This window comes from Protopterus annectens, chromosome 12.part0, assembly GCF_019279795.1.
Source record: "Protopterus annectens isolate FY-2018-M chromosome 12.part0, PAN1.0, whole genome shotgun sequence".
Lineage (NCBI taxonomy): Eukaryota > Metazoa > Chordata > Ceratodontiformes > Protopteridae > Protopterus > Protopterus annectens.
This window is the reverse complement of record NC_056746.1, coordinates 826,642,418-826,660,357: the sequence shown is the minus strand read 5'-3', so window position 1 is coordinate 826,660,357 and position 17,940 is coordinate 826,642,418.

Sequence of the window (17,940 nt, the reverse complement as noted above, 5' to 3'; positions counted from 1 at the left end):
ATCCCACTGATTTCCCAAGGGGACAGGTTGATAGGCAACAGATATGGGCCACTTTACTGGACATTCTGGACATATCTATACAGTTGTGGGGTATGATTCTGTATGCAGACTACTACCACTGGCAGGATTTGAACCATGGCTGTGTGTGCTAAAAAAAAAAAACAGTTCACATCTCAGTTGCATGTACTATTCGGGTTTTGTTTTCTGCCTTTTCCCTGATTTCTGTCTATGTGTCTCTTAGTTGAACTAAATGGCCTCTGGGGATTACACCAGTCATATACAGGCATTCCTACACATTCAATTTATGGTGCACGGTGTGGGTAATAGTGCTTAATACAACAGTAATATTACAGGATTGAAAATCTACATTACCAAATGATACCAGAGTATACACCTGCAGTCCAGCAATTAGACCTTTATTGTCAGGCTATTATGCTTTTATTTACATACAAACTATATGAGACTCTTCCTGCCATATTCTCTGGTGTATGCAGTACTTGAACAATGCAGGTTTTATACAGGCAATTAATTTACTCCTACTTTTAGTTTTATTTTCTATGACAGTAAATGCATGAGTATTAAAGACCTGCCTCACATTGCAACCTCACCAGGTGACTGACATAGGCCTCCTGGTTCGCAACCTGCTCCATTGCAGCTGTGGGGGACATAAGAGGAATATTTAGCCATACCTATCCATGATATACATAAGCTGGCAATTATTACACACATAGTGGGGTGATACTTACACACAACTGGAACATCCCCTACTGCTCTAGTCTCTTGGATCCACTGCTCCAAGAGGTCCCCCTTACACCACTTCAGGTCGGCATAGTGATGCCTGACCTGCTCACCAGTTTGGGGTATGCCAGTGGCACTAGTGAAGTAACGGGTGAGACAGTCCCAGGCCTCTGCCTTATATTGGGAGCCCTGGTACTGGCCCTGCAGCAGTCTCTGATCATGGTCTTTGACAAGGAGTCCTGCCATGACTCTGGACTCCTGGATGCACCAGCACTGTGCCCGAAAGCGCACACCTTCTCCCCTACCTGACATGGTGCCTGAAAGGGGAAGCTACAACCAGTTATGAGATGTATTCCCACCTCTTGGGTTTAAGTAGGGCTGATTTCCCGCACTTTTCCATGATTGGCCAGTTTTGAAAAGGCTAGGCTATGGGCAAACCTACTTACCTAGTGTTGGAATTCTTTAAAGGGGTATACCTCTGGGCAAACTGAGGTAGCTAACCTACAAATTTTATTTGTTCTCCAGACATGCTTTCTTTCTTTTTATTTTTATTTGTTCTCCAGACGTGCTTTCTTTCTTTTTATTTTTATTTGTTCTCCAGACGTGCTTTCTTTCTTTTTATTTTTATTTGTTCAATTTGCTGGGAGTTGCCTGTTTTTTTGGTTAACCTACAAATTGCTTACACCTCCTAAGCTGGCCTGTGCAATGCTTACCATTGCTTACATTAGACTTTTCATTATAATTCCTTTTTGGCATTGATTTATTATTCATTACACCTTTTATGTATGCCTGGTATCCATGATTCATGTGTACGTACACTGTATGGGGTCCTTGTGTTTTATTGGGGACTTCAACACTCTATTACAATTACACCTGACTTCTGGGCTTACTGCTGTACTCCAGTTCACATATTTATGTTATGTAGTGGGTTAAGGTACATATGTCTGCATACTAATTCCTTTCACAGGTTCAATTTGATTTAACTATGGTGATGCTCCTAAACAGTCACCTCCATGCAGGACTAAACTAGTCCTGCATGGAGGAATAGTAAATCTGGGGGTTAATGTTGCATTTTATTTGGTTTTAAAATATATTTCTTTTTAACAGCTTCATTCAAACATGGTTAATTATAACTGTATTTTTAAAACAAAAAAATGTAACATTCTCTTTTCCTCTAAACACTACTCACCCAACCCAATATCACCTTCTTCTCAATATCCATATAAATGCCACACCCCAATTCTACCTTATCTGCCATAGCTGAATTTTCCCTTAAATTAGCACCTACAAGTCTAATAAAAAACTATAATCTAAACTTAAACACAACTCATCGCCTGCAGACAGCATGCCACCTGAGTACATAAAATTAGCTGCAGATGCCATAACATACCCAGCCAGTGTCCTATTAAAGAATCTAATGATCCAGACATTGAGAAAATGTCCCATATCATTCCTTAGCACAAAGAAGGACATTCTACAAAATTTACAAATGTTCATTTTGTCTCCCCACTTTAAAATTCCAGAAATATCTATTCATCAACAACTTCCACAATTAAAAAAAAAAAAAACAATATAATCACCAAAACCTAGCATCGATTCCGGCCAGGCCACACTACAACTGAAGCCTTACTATCTTTTACAGACATAAATAAGGCCAAAGATTCTGGCAAACTTGTCTCAGCTATAGTGTTATAGTTTTAGATCTCTCTAAAGCTTTTGATATGGTCTCATTCTCATAACTTCTTGACAAGCCTTCCCTCCTTGGTCTATCAGGGTTGGGAGGGTGGCCTAATGGTTAAGGTGTTTGCCTTACAAACACAAGGTGCAGGGTTTGAGTCTCACAAGGGATAATTGGCTAAGCTTACAATGGCCCGCAAGGGCAGTTAGCTTAGTACTTATCTATGAATCTATGAATCTAATCATCTTCCTCAATTCAATGGTTCTTTCATTACCTTACTAATAGACAGCAGTCAGTTAAATCACAAGGTGCCATCTCCCCATCTCTTCCCCACCTCTACAGGTGTCCTTTAAGAATCTATCCTTGGCCTTTTACTCCTTAACATCCTCATAGATTCATAGGTAGGTACTAGGCTATCGGCCCTGGGGCCTATACAAGCCCAGCCAAAAAGGTACCCTGGCTTTTGCCACCCAAGAAAATTATTTTCCTGTGCCACTGTTGTGCAGAGCCACAGAGGTGTTATCTGGGGTGAATTTCCTATTTCTCATCCACTCATCAAGATTTTTCTTGAAGAGTGCTGATGAGGAGCTTTGCTTGATATAGATAGGTAGTTTATTCCAGAGTATGGGAAGTCTCTGGGACAGGAATCTACCCTCTGGCATGTTTTGTTTATTATCTTACTTTATACACTTCCACCAGTCGAGGAACACTTATTTAGTATGCTGGTGACTTCACTGTTATCTGCTCAACTACCATACTATGACTACAATGACCTACAGTAGATTCATCTACCATACAATCGCACCTACCGTAGATTACTGAACAGGAATTTACCTTCATTGAAACATGGCTTATCAATGCTTAACTAAGTGACTGCCAAACTACAAATTTCTTCATTTTGACAAAAACAGTGTTAAGATTCACTCCATTGACAGAAATGACACTGAAAAAGTACCTTTCACTAAATTACTAGGAGTGATAGTAAATGATAGTCTGAAGTTTGACCTCCACATCCAAAATAATATAAAAAAAAGTATCAGAAATTTGATATGCAATAGCAAAACAAAGAATTCCTTAAACTCCAACCAAAATTATGCTTGCCAAAACCTTCCTTCTGCCCTCCCTTCTATATGGGGCCACCATTTTCACCAACCAGTCTTTCCTAAATACTAAACTAGAAAGCTGCTACAACAAAGTCACCAAATTTGCTACTAATGCAAATTCCTTAACTCACCACTTGAAAACCCTTAACTCCCTTCAGTGGCTTGAACTCCCTATCTCTGCTGTCTACATCTCATAACTACCCACAAAATTAACATGTCCAGTACTTGATGAAGCACTCAACCTATACATCCCAAACAGGACTCTTGGATCTGAAGATAAACAACTCCTCACAGTAACCAAGCTCTCCAAATCTTCCAGCTGAAGTCTATACTCATACTCAATTATTAAAATATGAAACTCCCTTCCTTTAACTACCAGAACAGTCCCTAATCTGCCTGTCTTTAAATACTTTCTAAGACAACACCTAAGCAAATCATTGATATGTTTATGCTCTAATTTTTCCATCCCATATCTCTCCATCCCCTCTCTGATTTTTTCTCCCCTACTTCTCTAATTGCTACATCCCCACCCTGATTTTTCCTACTCTCCTTTGCTGTCTGTTTCTACTCCATCATTTACTCACATTCTCTTTTTCACTTTACCTAATATAGTCTCTGTTCACACAAACCTATTCTTAAATTCCCCCTCCTTGAAGTAATCTTGCCTTCTGCTCATACTTCTGATTTTGTTGTCCTTCAATCTCACTTTGTCTTCTGCTACTCTTTAATTCCCCTACTCTTTTATACTTCACTTTATCTCACTTAATCTCTTCATTCTTTCATTACACCCCTTTCTCCCACTTTCTCCTAATATTGAGTTTCCCAGTTCTGTCTTTTATGTGTATAAGCACAGAATTTGTGTCTCAAAATATCTTCACTATCATTTGAATCTGCTGTATACAGTAAAAGCATTGCTTTAGACTTGCTGTAACATATCACTTTATCACCATCTAGTGGACTGTCATACTGTGCTCAAAAAGTGTAATGTGTTCAGTGATATTCCACATCATACTATCATGCTCTAATGCTTGCGACATTTGGTATTGTAATGTCATATGCATCTATTTTATTTAATTTTTATTTAACAAATGAAAGTTGGAACTTTAATTACTTTTTTTGCAGTAAACTCTGTAACTGTGGAACTTTTCTCTCTTGGCCTCTGCTGAAAAGGAGCACTTGTGGCCCAGTCAGACTTTCTGTGTAGACTAATGTCAGATAAACAAAGGAATGAATGAGTAAATAAATAAATAAATAAATAAAATCTAAGCATTTAGCAAAAATCTGCCATTTCAACTCTTTAACCTCTAATAACACTTCCTCATCTCCCCATCTAATCCCTAAATCAACATAATCAAGAGCAAATAATAAAATGTAAATATTTCTTACAATATTCTGTATGCCTGTGCAATTCTTTGCATCTTTCATTTTAAATGTATATTGATACCCATATAGCTTATTTTCTAATAGCCAATAATGCTAACCAGAACACTGTGCAAAATAAATAATACTTTTTGATCGACAAGTAAAAAAGCCAGGATTAGTAAAAACTTTATCTAATGAACTTAAATATACTGTTGGACAATCCATAATAAACCAAAAATAGCTACAATTATGACATTTGAAGGTGTCTTGCTTACCAAGTTTACTATTTTTTCTACTTTTGATTCTTTATTAAACCTGTCTTTCAGATTGCAGCACCTTTTGTTAACAAACTGTAGCTGCTCTTCAATAATTCTTAATACCTCAGGATAACCCCCCCCCAAAAAAAAAATTCCAGTTGTGTCTCAAAATATCTTCACTATCATTTGAATCTGCTGTATACAGTAAAAACATTGCTTTAGACTTGCTGTAACATATCACTTTATCACCATCTAGTGGATTGTCATCATTATCACAACTATTACTTTCTAAAAATTGTTCCAACCTTTTATCTATAACCTTTTTTTTTAAAAACAAGTTTATTATTTTTAACATACAAAATAAATATTATAACAATCTTATACAAGCAGTTAATATATAAACAGTTATAACATTTGATAAAACAACTAAAGTATTTACAAAGACATCCACTGCAAATCAAATCAATTAATTAAACTATAACATCTTACTAATGAAACTAAGACTGTTTTAACAAGTTTTGTAAGGTATCCCATATATTATAGTAAGATGTTTTTCTAATGGTTCTTGACTTTATTGTCATTAGTTCCATATGACACACTTCAATCATAACATTTTTAAATTCATTAAATGAAGGAGGAGTATCTGAAATCCAGTTTCTGGTTATTATTTTTCTAGCCACTGCTAGAATTGACCATAATAAGGGAAGTTTAACTTTTTTAACACATTTAGGAACAGGGGTGTTAAATAATATAAGTGATTTAGAGACTATGAAATTATCTGTGAAAAGACCCTGCAAAAAATCATTGATTAACATCCAATATTCCTTCAGTTTTATACAGTCGTAAAACATATGTGCCCAATCAGCATTTATTTCTACATTACATCTCTTACATATGTTGTCTTTATTGTTTATTTTATTCATCATTAAGGGTGTATAGAAAGATCTATGTAAAAATTTCCAGGTAAAAAGTCTCCAATTAATAGAAGAAGTAGTTTTATAAGCAGATTCCAATATATATTGTTTATCTTGTTGTTTTGGTGATTCACCATTAATGGAGATGAAATAATTCCAGTAAGTATCTGAACTGTAATATGTTTCATCTCTAATAATTTTATGTATGTGTGAGAGCTTACCTTTATCAGAAACCCTATGTTGTAAATTTAATATCCAGTAGTCAATCAGAATTGGGACAGATTCTTTAACTGTTAAAGACATTAAATCAAGTTTATTAATAAGATGTTGTCTAAAAGTCTGAATCTCTAACCAACATGTTTCTCTCAAATCAAATTCTTGCTTTAAGAAGTCTAAATTTTTTGCTTTATTGTCAGACAGCATCTGATACCAATACTTTAAATTATTCTCTGTGACTAGAAGAATTCTTTCAAGGGTGGATGATAAAAGAATACCTTGTGTATACATTATAGGAAATAAGATAAAATTCCATTCCTTATACTTAGGATGCATATATATAAAATTACGATATCTAATAATAATATTTAATGGGTAACTAGCTATATATTTTGGTGTAATAGATGAAGTACAAAACTCTTTTAGTAACCATAACATGGGATTGTTTATAATAGTATTTTTGTGTGTTAACGATATTTTTGTGAAGTGCATGCTAATTAGTTCCCAATATTCCTTCCATTTTGCAACATATGACTGATCTATTAGCAATGTTATAACTTTTATAATAGAAGAGATAGCATATAAATTAAAGTCTGGAAATGATATGCCCCCTTGAGACCAACTATTAGTATGTTTCTTTAATGCAATCCTAGGTCTATTAGGTGCCCATAAGAAATTTAACATTTGTGAATTTAATTTCTTAATAATTATTTTTGTAGGTGGGAATATTATTGATTGTATTATGTATAATATCTTCGGAAATATTATCATTTTAATAATTGTGAGTCTTTCTTCCATGGTAAAAAACATATTGTTCCAGCTATTGAAATGATTTTGTATATTATGAAGACAATTACTATAATTATTATGTATAATGGATTTAATATCTTTAGTTAATATTATGCCTAAATAAGTTATTTGACCTGAACTGGGTATGTATTTGAGAAAATCATTAGTGAGAACATTTTTCCGTGCGTATATTAGTAATATTTTAGTTTTTTCTTCATTAAATATCAAACCAGAAATATTCTTGAAATCTGTCATCTTGTCAAATAATGACCGCATAGAAGAATTTGTTCCTGCTGATGTAATTAGAACATCATCTGCAAAAAGTTGGATTTTTAGATATTGTATTTTCATCTATATCAAATCCCTCTATATCATTGCTGTTTCTAATCAAATTAGCCCAAGGCTCCATTATTAAAGTAAATAATAATGGTGAAAGTGGACACCCTTGTTTTGTACCTTTTAATATGGGTATTTTTTGTGAGACATATGTTCCTATTTTAATGTAAGCCAATGCTCCTTTATATAGATGTTCAATTAAATTCACAGATGTATCAGAGAAATTTGTACACTTCAATAAGATAAACAAATAGTCCCAACTTACTGAGTCAAATGCTGAACTTATATCAAGACTAATGAGTGTCAAGTCTTTCTTTTTTCTGTTTGCATAATCAATTAGCGTTAAAGTTCTCCTTATATTATCAAAAGTATTTTTATTTATAATGAAGCCTGTCTGATCTATATCTATTATACCTGGAATGATTGTCTTTAATCTGTCAGCAAATATATTCATGAACATTTTATAGTCAACATTAAGTAATGAAATAGGTCTATATGAAGTGCATCTGGTTGGATCTTTTTTGAGCTGAAATTAAAACCTTATGTATTAATGAGTAAGTACTCTTAGGAAGAATTTTATAAATCTCTGGAATAATACCATCATTACTTGGTGCCTTGTTTGATTTAAGTTTATTTATTTGTGTGATAACCTCTGTATATGAAATATTTTTATCTATTAATTTAGTCTGTTGTTTGTTAAGTTTTTTGTTCATGTTTGTAATTATAAAGTTCTTTATTTTGTCTTTAGAATCCATATTAATGTTATTATGGTTAATGTTATGAAAGTGATTTCTAAATTCATCTAATATTTCTTGTAAACTAGAGATGTTTTTCTTTTTCCTTGGAGAGAAAATTTCTTTGATGTGATTTTGTTTATTCAGCCTTTTTGTTTTACTTTTAAGTCTATGTAAATATTTGGGACTTATTGAGTAAGACAAAAATTTATATTTCTCTAATGTTATTTTGACTTTGTGACTTAAAATTTCTTTGTATTTCTCATTTAATTTATTTATTTCCTCAATGACTTTTTTGTCCATAATATTTTCTTTATTATTATGTTTATATGAGTCTAATTTGTTCTGAATGTCTATTAATTCCTTGTCCCAAGATTTCCTTTTATTATTATACCATCTGATACTTTGTCCATATAAATATGATTTTAGAGCATCCCAAATGTGAATAATGGAGACGTCAGGTGTAGTGTTTAAGTCTAAGAAATGTTGCACCTCTGTAAGTATATAATCTCTATAATCCTTTAGTTGAGTTAAGTATGCTGGTATTCTTTTGATCTGAACATTATAAGTATTATTTACCATAAATTCGAAGACAATTGAATTATGATCTGATATAGGACATGAAATGATCTTAGAATTAATTAAGTCTGTTACCAATTGGTTAGAAATAAAGACTCTATCTATTCTTGAATAAGTTTTATGTCTATTAGAAAAAAAAGTATATGATAATGATTTAGAATCTGTCTGATTATTAATATCATTCAAATGATATAAATTAATGAAATCATTTAAATGTTTTGTATTAGATGTGATTTTCCTTTTTCCTATAGTAGTAGTATCTTTTTCATGCAGAATACAGTTAAAATTTCCTGCTAAAATAATGTCTCCTATAGAAAATGATATAATCTTATTGAGATAGTGTTTCACTGTATTAGTGCCAATTCCTGGTATCCAGTATATATTAATTAATGTATATATTTTCCCATTAATCTGTATTGTAACCATGCAGAACATTCCTTTGTCATCTTTATATGACTTAATAGTTTTAGGTATGGGCATATTTTTGTTCCATAAGATAGCCACTCCTCTTTTTTTCTGTGTGTGTTCTGAGCTAACCAAAACTGTATATAATTTATCTATATCTTTTTTCAGGAGATGTGTTTCTTGAAGGAATATTAAGTTGGCTCTATGCAGATTAATATATCTCATTAAACTTGCCCTTTTACATGGGTTATTCAATCCATTAATGTTTAAAGAAATTCCTTTTAAAGTTACCATTTAACTTTTATAAACATATAAAGCTTATAATCAGAGTAACATTTACTAAAATAAATATTATTATGTCTCCTCCTTTAGGTGTTCTATTAATTATAGCTGTATTTAATGAAAATCTTATGGAATTTTGTGTAATTTTAACTTTTATTTGTAGTGACAATGAGTTTACAAAATGTGATGTGGATGTCAAAACTATATACACATGACAATAATCAGGTGAAAATATTGTTTGGATTAAACAATGCATCCAGCCTGGAGTTAAGAACTCCAACTTCGAGTAGCAAATACCACTCAAGTTATCCCCCTATCCTAAGCAGCAGTACTCCAGCTGCCACCGAATTAATTCAATACTAACTATTATTAACTAAAGTTAACCTCGTTTATTTTGATTATCTATTATAGCAAGGCTTAAACAATTTATATAACAGCTTCATATAATCATATAAAACTTTTATAATCAACTAATATTGCTATGCACATCTATTCTATATAATAAATTCATAATCATAATAGCATTCTAACAATCTTGAAAGTGGGAGCAGAGAAGAGAGAGAGAGAGAGAGAGAGAGAGAGAAAGAAAAAAAAAAAAAAAAAAAAATAAAAAGAAGAGAATACCCATATGGTAGTTTGATAAAAATTTGTAATAATAGGTTCTTATTATATGTTTATGCTCATTTGAATTCAATAACATTTGTTATCTCAGGCTATTATGACTCAGACATTACTTACATTAGAATATTCCCATTTTCTGCCATAACAGTACTGTTAGTATCTTTAAAACTTTAAATTACATGCACTAGAAGCTTCCTTCTCATACTTATTCTTACCATTTAAATAAAATGATTATTCTCAGTATATAAGTTACAAGAACATATTACACATCAATATTGATCCCTAGTTATACATAAATCATTGTGATGAAAGCCATCTGTATCCTATATATCTGCACTGCAGCTTTAAAATGTGTCACATGACATTTTCTTCTGAAATATAATCATAATAATGCACATACTTGTCTGTTAGTTAAGGTAAATGCATTATAATATTACTTATCCTTAAATCATAAGCATCCATATGCATTAAAGTGCAGCAGTCGTATAAGCTTTCAAAGTCATATGTGCATGAGTTTTACCTTCTATGCCTTCTAAATTATCTCATTTGATTACTATGGCATATTAAGTCATTTAAAATCATTATAACTTTTATATTTTATAAGTTACATCTTAAATAAGTAAATTATTATAAAGAAAAACTCACATTTTGTTGTCATAAAGTTTGTTTTTCATTACAATACCGCATTTACAGCAGTTCTACTTCCTGAAACAGTTTCTCTGTTGCAACACGTAAGGTTTACATGATTCTTTACAATTTACCCTGACAGCGTTGTCCTTACCTTCGTAACAGAGAAACGAGTGCTACCATGGGTCCTGTAAGGGGGAAGATCGCTTACCTGAAACGTCGATGTTATGAACTGTCGATGATGTGGTGTCGAAGATGTGAGTGTCGCTGTTCTGAACTGTCGGTGAACTGATAGGAACCCATATATATATATATATATATTGATTAACACCAAATCTATTAAATCAGTAAGTAAATGATGTTGCACACATTTTAAGGATAAGAAGTCTGAAACTCATTTTCACTATTATTTAATTAGTGAACTTCACAACATTTTCCCAGTTTTGGGAAGAACAGACCAAAATACAGCTCAACTTATTTGCTCAAGAATTCAAAACAAAGTCAAAAATAGTAAGAGGACAGAGGACAACAAAGCAACAAGTTTAAAATATTAATCTAATTCATTTGAAGTTTAGTAGAGCAGGTGCTACATCAACATATATTTCCAAACAATAGAAACTATGAAACTCTTAAATATTGGCATTATTGAATGGTTGTTATCATAAGTGATTCAGTAGAACAAGAGACAGAATGAAAATATGAGCCAAAATAAGGGTTGTTTTGCAAAACTGCTGACAGGCAGACCTAAGCCCTCTGTGATGCTCTGCCCACCACACACACACACACACACACACACACACACACACACACACACACACACACACACACACACACACACATGTGCGCAGGCACATGTGCACACAGTCTAAATGCAGTGTCTACAAACACTTATCAGACACACACTGATCACTAGTTGGCAATGTCTTCTCAGTCTTTTTAGCACTGAGTGGTTCCATTATGTTTATAAAAAGACCATGCAGTGATTGTCCACTGCTTGTCCATTTTGACTGCAACAAGCTTCAGAAGTCAATGAATGAGAAGAGATCGGAGCTCTCTTTTGTCAAAGTGGAATAATGGAGTAGGTACAGTAAAACAGAGCACCACACCAAATAACCAGCAGTTGAGCTGTATGTTTATCATGTAGCAACAGTAGTCAGAAAATCTTTCTAGCTAGGCCAATAAATAACTAAAGGTATCTCATCCATGTCTAAAACTGATCATTCCTCTGTACTTTGTCCTGATCAGACCAATTATAGAATATCATACCCCCTTTTATTATGTATCATCGTAGTATTGACTATAATAATTCATTGGGTTTTCCCCACACAGCAATTAAGTCTGGCAGGCTAAGGCTATGAGCAGTAATGATCTGCATCATGTGGTTAGGAGTTTAATTCCAGTAGCCTCTAATTGCTTTAGTTAAACAGATTAAGGCTGTGAACAGTTAATGAGCTGCATCCTGTGGTTCAGGGTTTAATTCCAACAGCCTCCATTTGCAAGTCATTTAACTAGACAGTACTCTTTGTGTTCAGTCTGCAAAAGGTCCATGAATAGCAGTGCTCTTCCCTAGTTAACAAATGCAAATAAATCTACCTGAATGAATTGCACTGCTAGAAAAACCACAGAGGGTTCTAACAAAAAAGATCACTGGACTAAATACTCTTAGCTAGCAAGGCAGATGTGAAACTCTGTCAGCATTCTCTGTCTCTTAAAGACTCCTGCAAAATGATTTATGTCTAGCATTCTGCCCAGCTCAAGACCCAACGAACATTGATCTCCTACATCACCCCTAAACTATTGACTTCACTAGTACTCAAACATAAGACTTGAATTTCTGTCAAAAAATAATAAGACACATTGGAGTACACATTTGTTACTCAAAGCTTCCTGCATCGCTGTACTAATCTTGTCTTATATAAAACAGTGATACTTGCTTGCATGAAGTGCTGTTTGAGGGTGGGTATTGGCAAGGTGATTATGGTGACGTGATTTACTCTGCCATACAATCTCTTTGAACCTATGAGTCTGAAATTCAACTCCATAAGCTTTCAAAAAGACAGGAAATCATTACACAGTCATCTACGCAGAAATCATGAAACAGAGGGATGATCAATTAACATGTACACAAAACATAGATACAAAAAGTCAAGTGAAAATGAATATGTTCCTTCCCTAACAATTTTCCCTTTCCACCCTAACTTCATCTCCTCCTATTAAGCTTCTAGGTGCATGACTCTCTGTCTTTAAGATTTCCACCTCACATGCTCTTATTTTGTAATTATTATATCTTCTATTTATCATCTCCTGATGCTCACCATGTATTGTGTGGAATTGTACTGTGTATAGAGAATGTGATAGCATTATTGTAATGTTATGCTTCCTTTTTGCTGTCCATCCCTTTTCTCTTTAATCTCAGTTGATCTAACCTGGGATTCAAAAAGACTTACTGTGATGCTGAAGCCACCACTTTCTAATTCAGAGACCACTCTATTGCTATGTGTATCACTCTGCAATGGATATTAATGCCAAGAGCGGCAATGAGAGTGAAGTTACATGCTACATCAATCTTAGGGCATGGCTAATGTTAATTATCTGTGTATTCTCCACCTGAAATGTTGATTGCTACCAATTTAATTAACCAGATCACAAAAATGTTACTCTAGGAGGAAAAAGTGAATGCCATTTTTTGACAGCATTTACCCATTCATTCCTATAGAAATACATACACTACATAAGTACAGTGAAGTGATGAGGCTGTCTGTGCATGTGTGAAAATGTGCTTGCATGTGTGCAAGTGGATGAGTGTGTGTGGAACGGGGCGTGGCACATGTGGAAAACACAGCTGACATAATATTAAGGTCTTTGCCTCCAAAGCACAAGGTTCAAGGTTCAATCCTGACCTCTGGCCAAGGTCTGTATGGACTTTGCATGTTCACCCTATCTCTTTTTAGTGCTCCTCCCACTTCCTAAAAAATATAGAATTTTTTCACCTCAAACTCACCCAAAAATGGAGGTAGCAGCATAGAATCTAGATGGTACTTATCAGGGGAAGATCCTTTTTAGGCTTCACCTTTAGTGAGCTGTATCCTGTAGAAAAGAGAACACAGATCACAGAGTGCATGCCATGTCAGGCTAGCTACTTAATGGTATATAAATTTGCTCTAGCAGATTTGTCATGTTGACTAAAGCTGCCCAAAAAAATGGCCATGGGTATTCACTGATGATAACAGGGTTGAGGACCTAGACTATTTCAACCTGCAACCAAGGAAGGCAAGCACAGTTTAGCAAATAAGGAATTCTTTATTCAGGATCAACAATGTAGGGCTTTCATCTTGATCAAAGACTTCATCAGAACTGTTGAACATCATACTTACAGCCATTAAATACTCAAAAATTCACAAATCACACATTAAAATCAACCAATAATGAACTTACACCAGTAAATCAAATAATAATCAAGCTGGCAATACACAAATAACAAAAAACATGTAAAAAAATGTTAAAATAATTATACTATATTGCAAATGGTCCTTGGAATAAAAACTAAGTCAATTAAAAATGTCATATTATAATGTTACTAAATAGATATATAAATAAACAACCACCCTAACCCCAAGTCACCCTTCAAGACTTCTAAGCTTGAGTAGGGGGTAGATAGAACAACTATCATTAAGACCTGGAGACCATAATGCATTGAGCCTCAAAATCCAAATTAACTCTTTCCTACTTAGGTGTTCATCAATAAAAAAATCCCCTAGTGTCCCTATTCACATAATCTAAGACCACAAACTTGAAACTGTGCCCTGGATACAGGGCCAAATGTCAGAATAACACATTAAAAGTTCTAGACTTAGCTATATTATTGGAATGTTCATATATCCTATCCATTAATTTCCACAAGGTTTTTCCAATATAAAATGCATCACACTGTTGGCACAAAGCACTATAAACCACCCTCATAGACTCACAGTTGAATACCTGTGAATATTGAATTTCGTATTACGAATGTAAAAGTGCTCACAAGTGTGAATATAGGAACACTGGGAACAATGGTTACATTTGAACATACCCCTAGGTCTGTTATCACTACCATCCTTATATCTCATTTCTAATACATTTTTAAAACTTCTCCCCTTTCAAAATACTACCTTAAATTGGTCACCTAGTTTTGCTTTGATGGTATCCATACCTGAAATAACTGACCAGTGCCCCCGATCACATCCAGTACTTCATAAATATAGGGGAAATAAGTAACTGCCAAGCAACATTCAAAAGGAACATCATTTACACCAACCCCATCAATGACGTCTTGCCCATCCATGGTATCAAACACTAATGTTAAAGAAGGTTTGGGCAACAATGGGTTAAAGATACCTTTGGTTCTTTTACTGCAAACTTCCATTTTCAGGCTGTCCAAAAGATCGACCAGCTAACCCCTTTTAATAAACATGTCTAACAAACAACCTCCTGATGAAAAATAGTATCCTCAGTGATCATACAGGCCAACCTCACAAGTTGGCCCTTAACTACTGCCTTCTTTTGAAAAGGGAGATGATGGTTAGGTTCCCTATTATGAGAGCGAAAGTCCATTTAAGCGAATCTTTAAACGTCGACATGTATTGCGCTAACCGGCATTACAGCGAATGTCTAAAACTGCGAATTTGGAAATGTCGAATTACCATGGTTGGCCTGTCTGTGGTATAGCTCCATAAGGTAAGTGTACGATAGTTACAGACCTTATGGTTAGGGTGTGGGTTAAGGTAAGTGCATAGATAGTTTGTGTATGTAAGATTTAGTGTAGAGTTAGAAGTAGGGTTTTGGTAAATGTATGCATGTGGAGTATTTATTTTGCTTGTGTATATTTTTGTAGGGGAAGTGTGTGGTAGTTATGGACCTTAGGGTTAGGGAGGGGTTAAGGATAGTGCATAGATAGTTGTGTATGTGGGGTTTAGTGTAGGGTTAGAAATAGGGTTTTGGTGCTTTACTTTAGGGTAGAAGTAGGGTTTGGTTAGGGTATGTATGTAGTTTATTTATTTTGTTTGGGTAGGTAGTATGTAGTAGGTTGTGGGGTTGGCCGACTATGACAGTTCGAGATTTAAAATTTCACGGTTTAGTGCATTTGGTATTCTCGCAGTTCACGCAATTCATGTCGTTGTTTTGGTATTCGCTCAAAAGGAGTTTCACTCTGGTAATATAGACTCGATGGTTAGCATAATGGAGGTAAGAGCTGGAAAAAGTAACCTTGCGATGAATGGACGAAGTGTAACAGTTAATAAAATCTTTAGTAAGCTGAATGTCTAAGTAAGCTAAACTAGCATTACTTCTAGAATGGGTGAATCTAAGGAAAGATGTACTAGAATTGATATAGTCTGGAAATTCATTCAATTTAACTTCAGGATCCACCCAAATCAAAAAGATGTCATCCAAAAATCTTACATAAAAGTCTCAACATTCCCTAAAGGGACTATTAAATATGTAATGCTGTTCCCAATATGCCATGAATAAATTTGCAAAACTCAGGGAGCATGCTGCCCCCATCGCTACACCACTCAACTGTTTAAATAACTGTCCATCAAAATATAAGAAATCATTAGTAAGAACCAACTCCATAAGGGGCACACTGTATTGATGGTACTAGACTCCAAAAAACCCACTTCAAAGAACATTTGTTCTAACCAATCCAGCCCTTCCTGATAGTGAATAACAGAATACAAATGTTGTACATCTATGGTGACCAATAAACAATTATGAGCAAATTTCACCTGGGTTAATCTGCCTAAAAAGTCCCAGGAGTCCTTGCACACGATGAATTTTATCAACAGAAGATTTCAATTTATTATTCACAAACTTTGCAATATAAAAAGTTTTACTTCTGCAGACATCGACAATCAGCCTCAAGGGTGGGTTATGGATATCCTTATGAACTTTTGGAATGCCGAATATCCCTGTCACTACTGGATAGCAATTACTCAAATAATCATAATCCCTGGGAGAAATTTGTCCCTGCTTCAACATGTCATATAAAATAGCATTGATTTTTGAGTATGCTATGTTTAATTCATTCTTGGAGACCTGCGCATAGGTATCAGAAAGTAGCAGGTTAGACATTCTATTGTTGTAATCCATATTGTCCATTATTACAATACCCCCACCCTTGTCCAGCTTCATTACTCTGATGTTTTTATTTCTACATAGATCTGTAAACAACATTTCCTCGGTGATACTGAGGTTACTAATACATGACTTGGGGTTGGCGTTACTGCTACGCTCTGGAAAATTGCCATAACAAACTCGGTGTATATCTTTTTCAGATAGCTGTTCAAATAAACATAACCAGCTGTTTAAAGGGGGATTAAAAGTGCTTGGCTTTTTTAGACCAGCTTCCCTCTGATCATCACTAGTCACTTTATCACCAAACTACAATGCCACATTTAATTTGCGAATAAAAAAATTAAAGTTAATCAATAATTCCACTAGATCAAGGGGTCTATTAGGGACAAAATTCAGACCTTTACTTAGGACATCAGCATGTTCTGAGGCAAAGGATTCACTAAAATAATTATAAATAGTAAAGTCACCATTGGAATTCTTAATTAAAACAGGTATATCCTGATTAATATCAACAGCACTATCAAAAATATACAAGGAACTAAAACCATCATCAGAAAAAAATGAATGCACTATTATTCTCATATGGGAGAGTATTTAGCATGGCAGATAAAGAACCATTACCATCAGGCAAAATACAAACAGAAACATCACTTTCACTATTGAAAATAGGGTATTATAGCAAGCTTCATCTACTTGGAAATATTGGTCAAAAACAGAAGGTGTTGATGCATTACTAGTACCCCGAGAAGTAACATCATTAATAATTTCATAACCATTGTTTACTTAACACTTGCTGTTGAATTAATTTCAAGACTGGTGCAGACAGAAGACAAATTTAAACCATCATTATTGCCCAAACTACTAATATGCTCCATATTTACCAAACCACAGTTCGAAAAGCTATCACATTCAACAAGCATATTAAAAGTGTCACAAAAGACAAGACCGGAACCAATATTATAAAATTCACAAGCCTCGTCATTAATATCAATGTCATTAAAAATTGCCAACATCAAAAGAAGCTATTAAATAAGTTGAATTAGAACAGTCATTTATAAACCCCGGAGGATAAAAGACATCAAAAGCATTGGTTTCTAATTTAAAATGATCAACACTATTGGAAGAACAAGTCTCATTACTTAAGTCAATAGAAGAACAGCTTAAAATTTCCTCTTCCATGACCCCTTT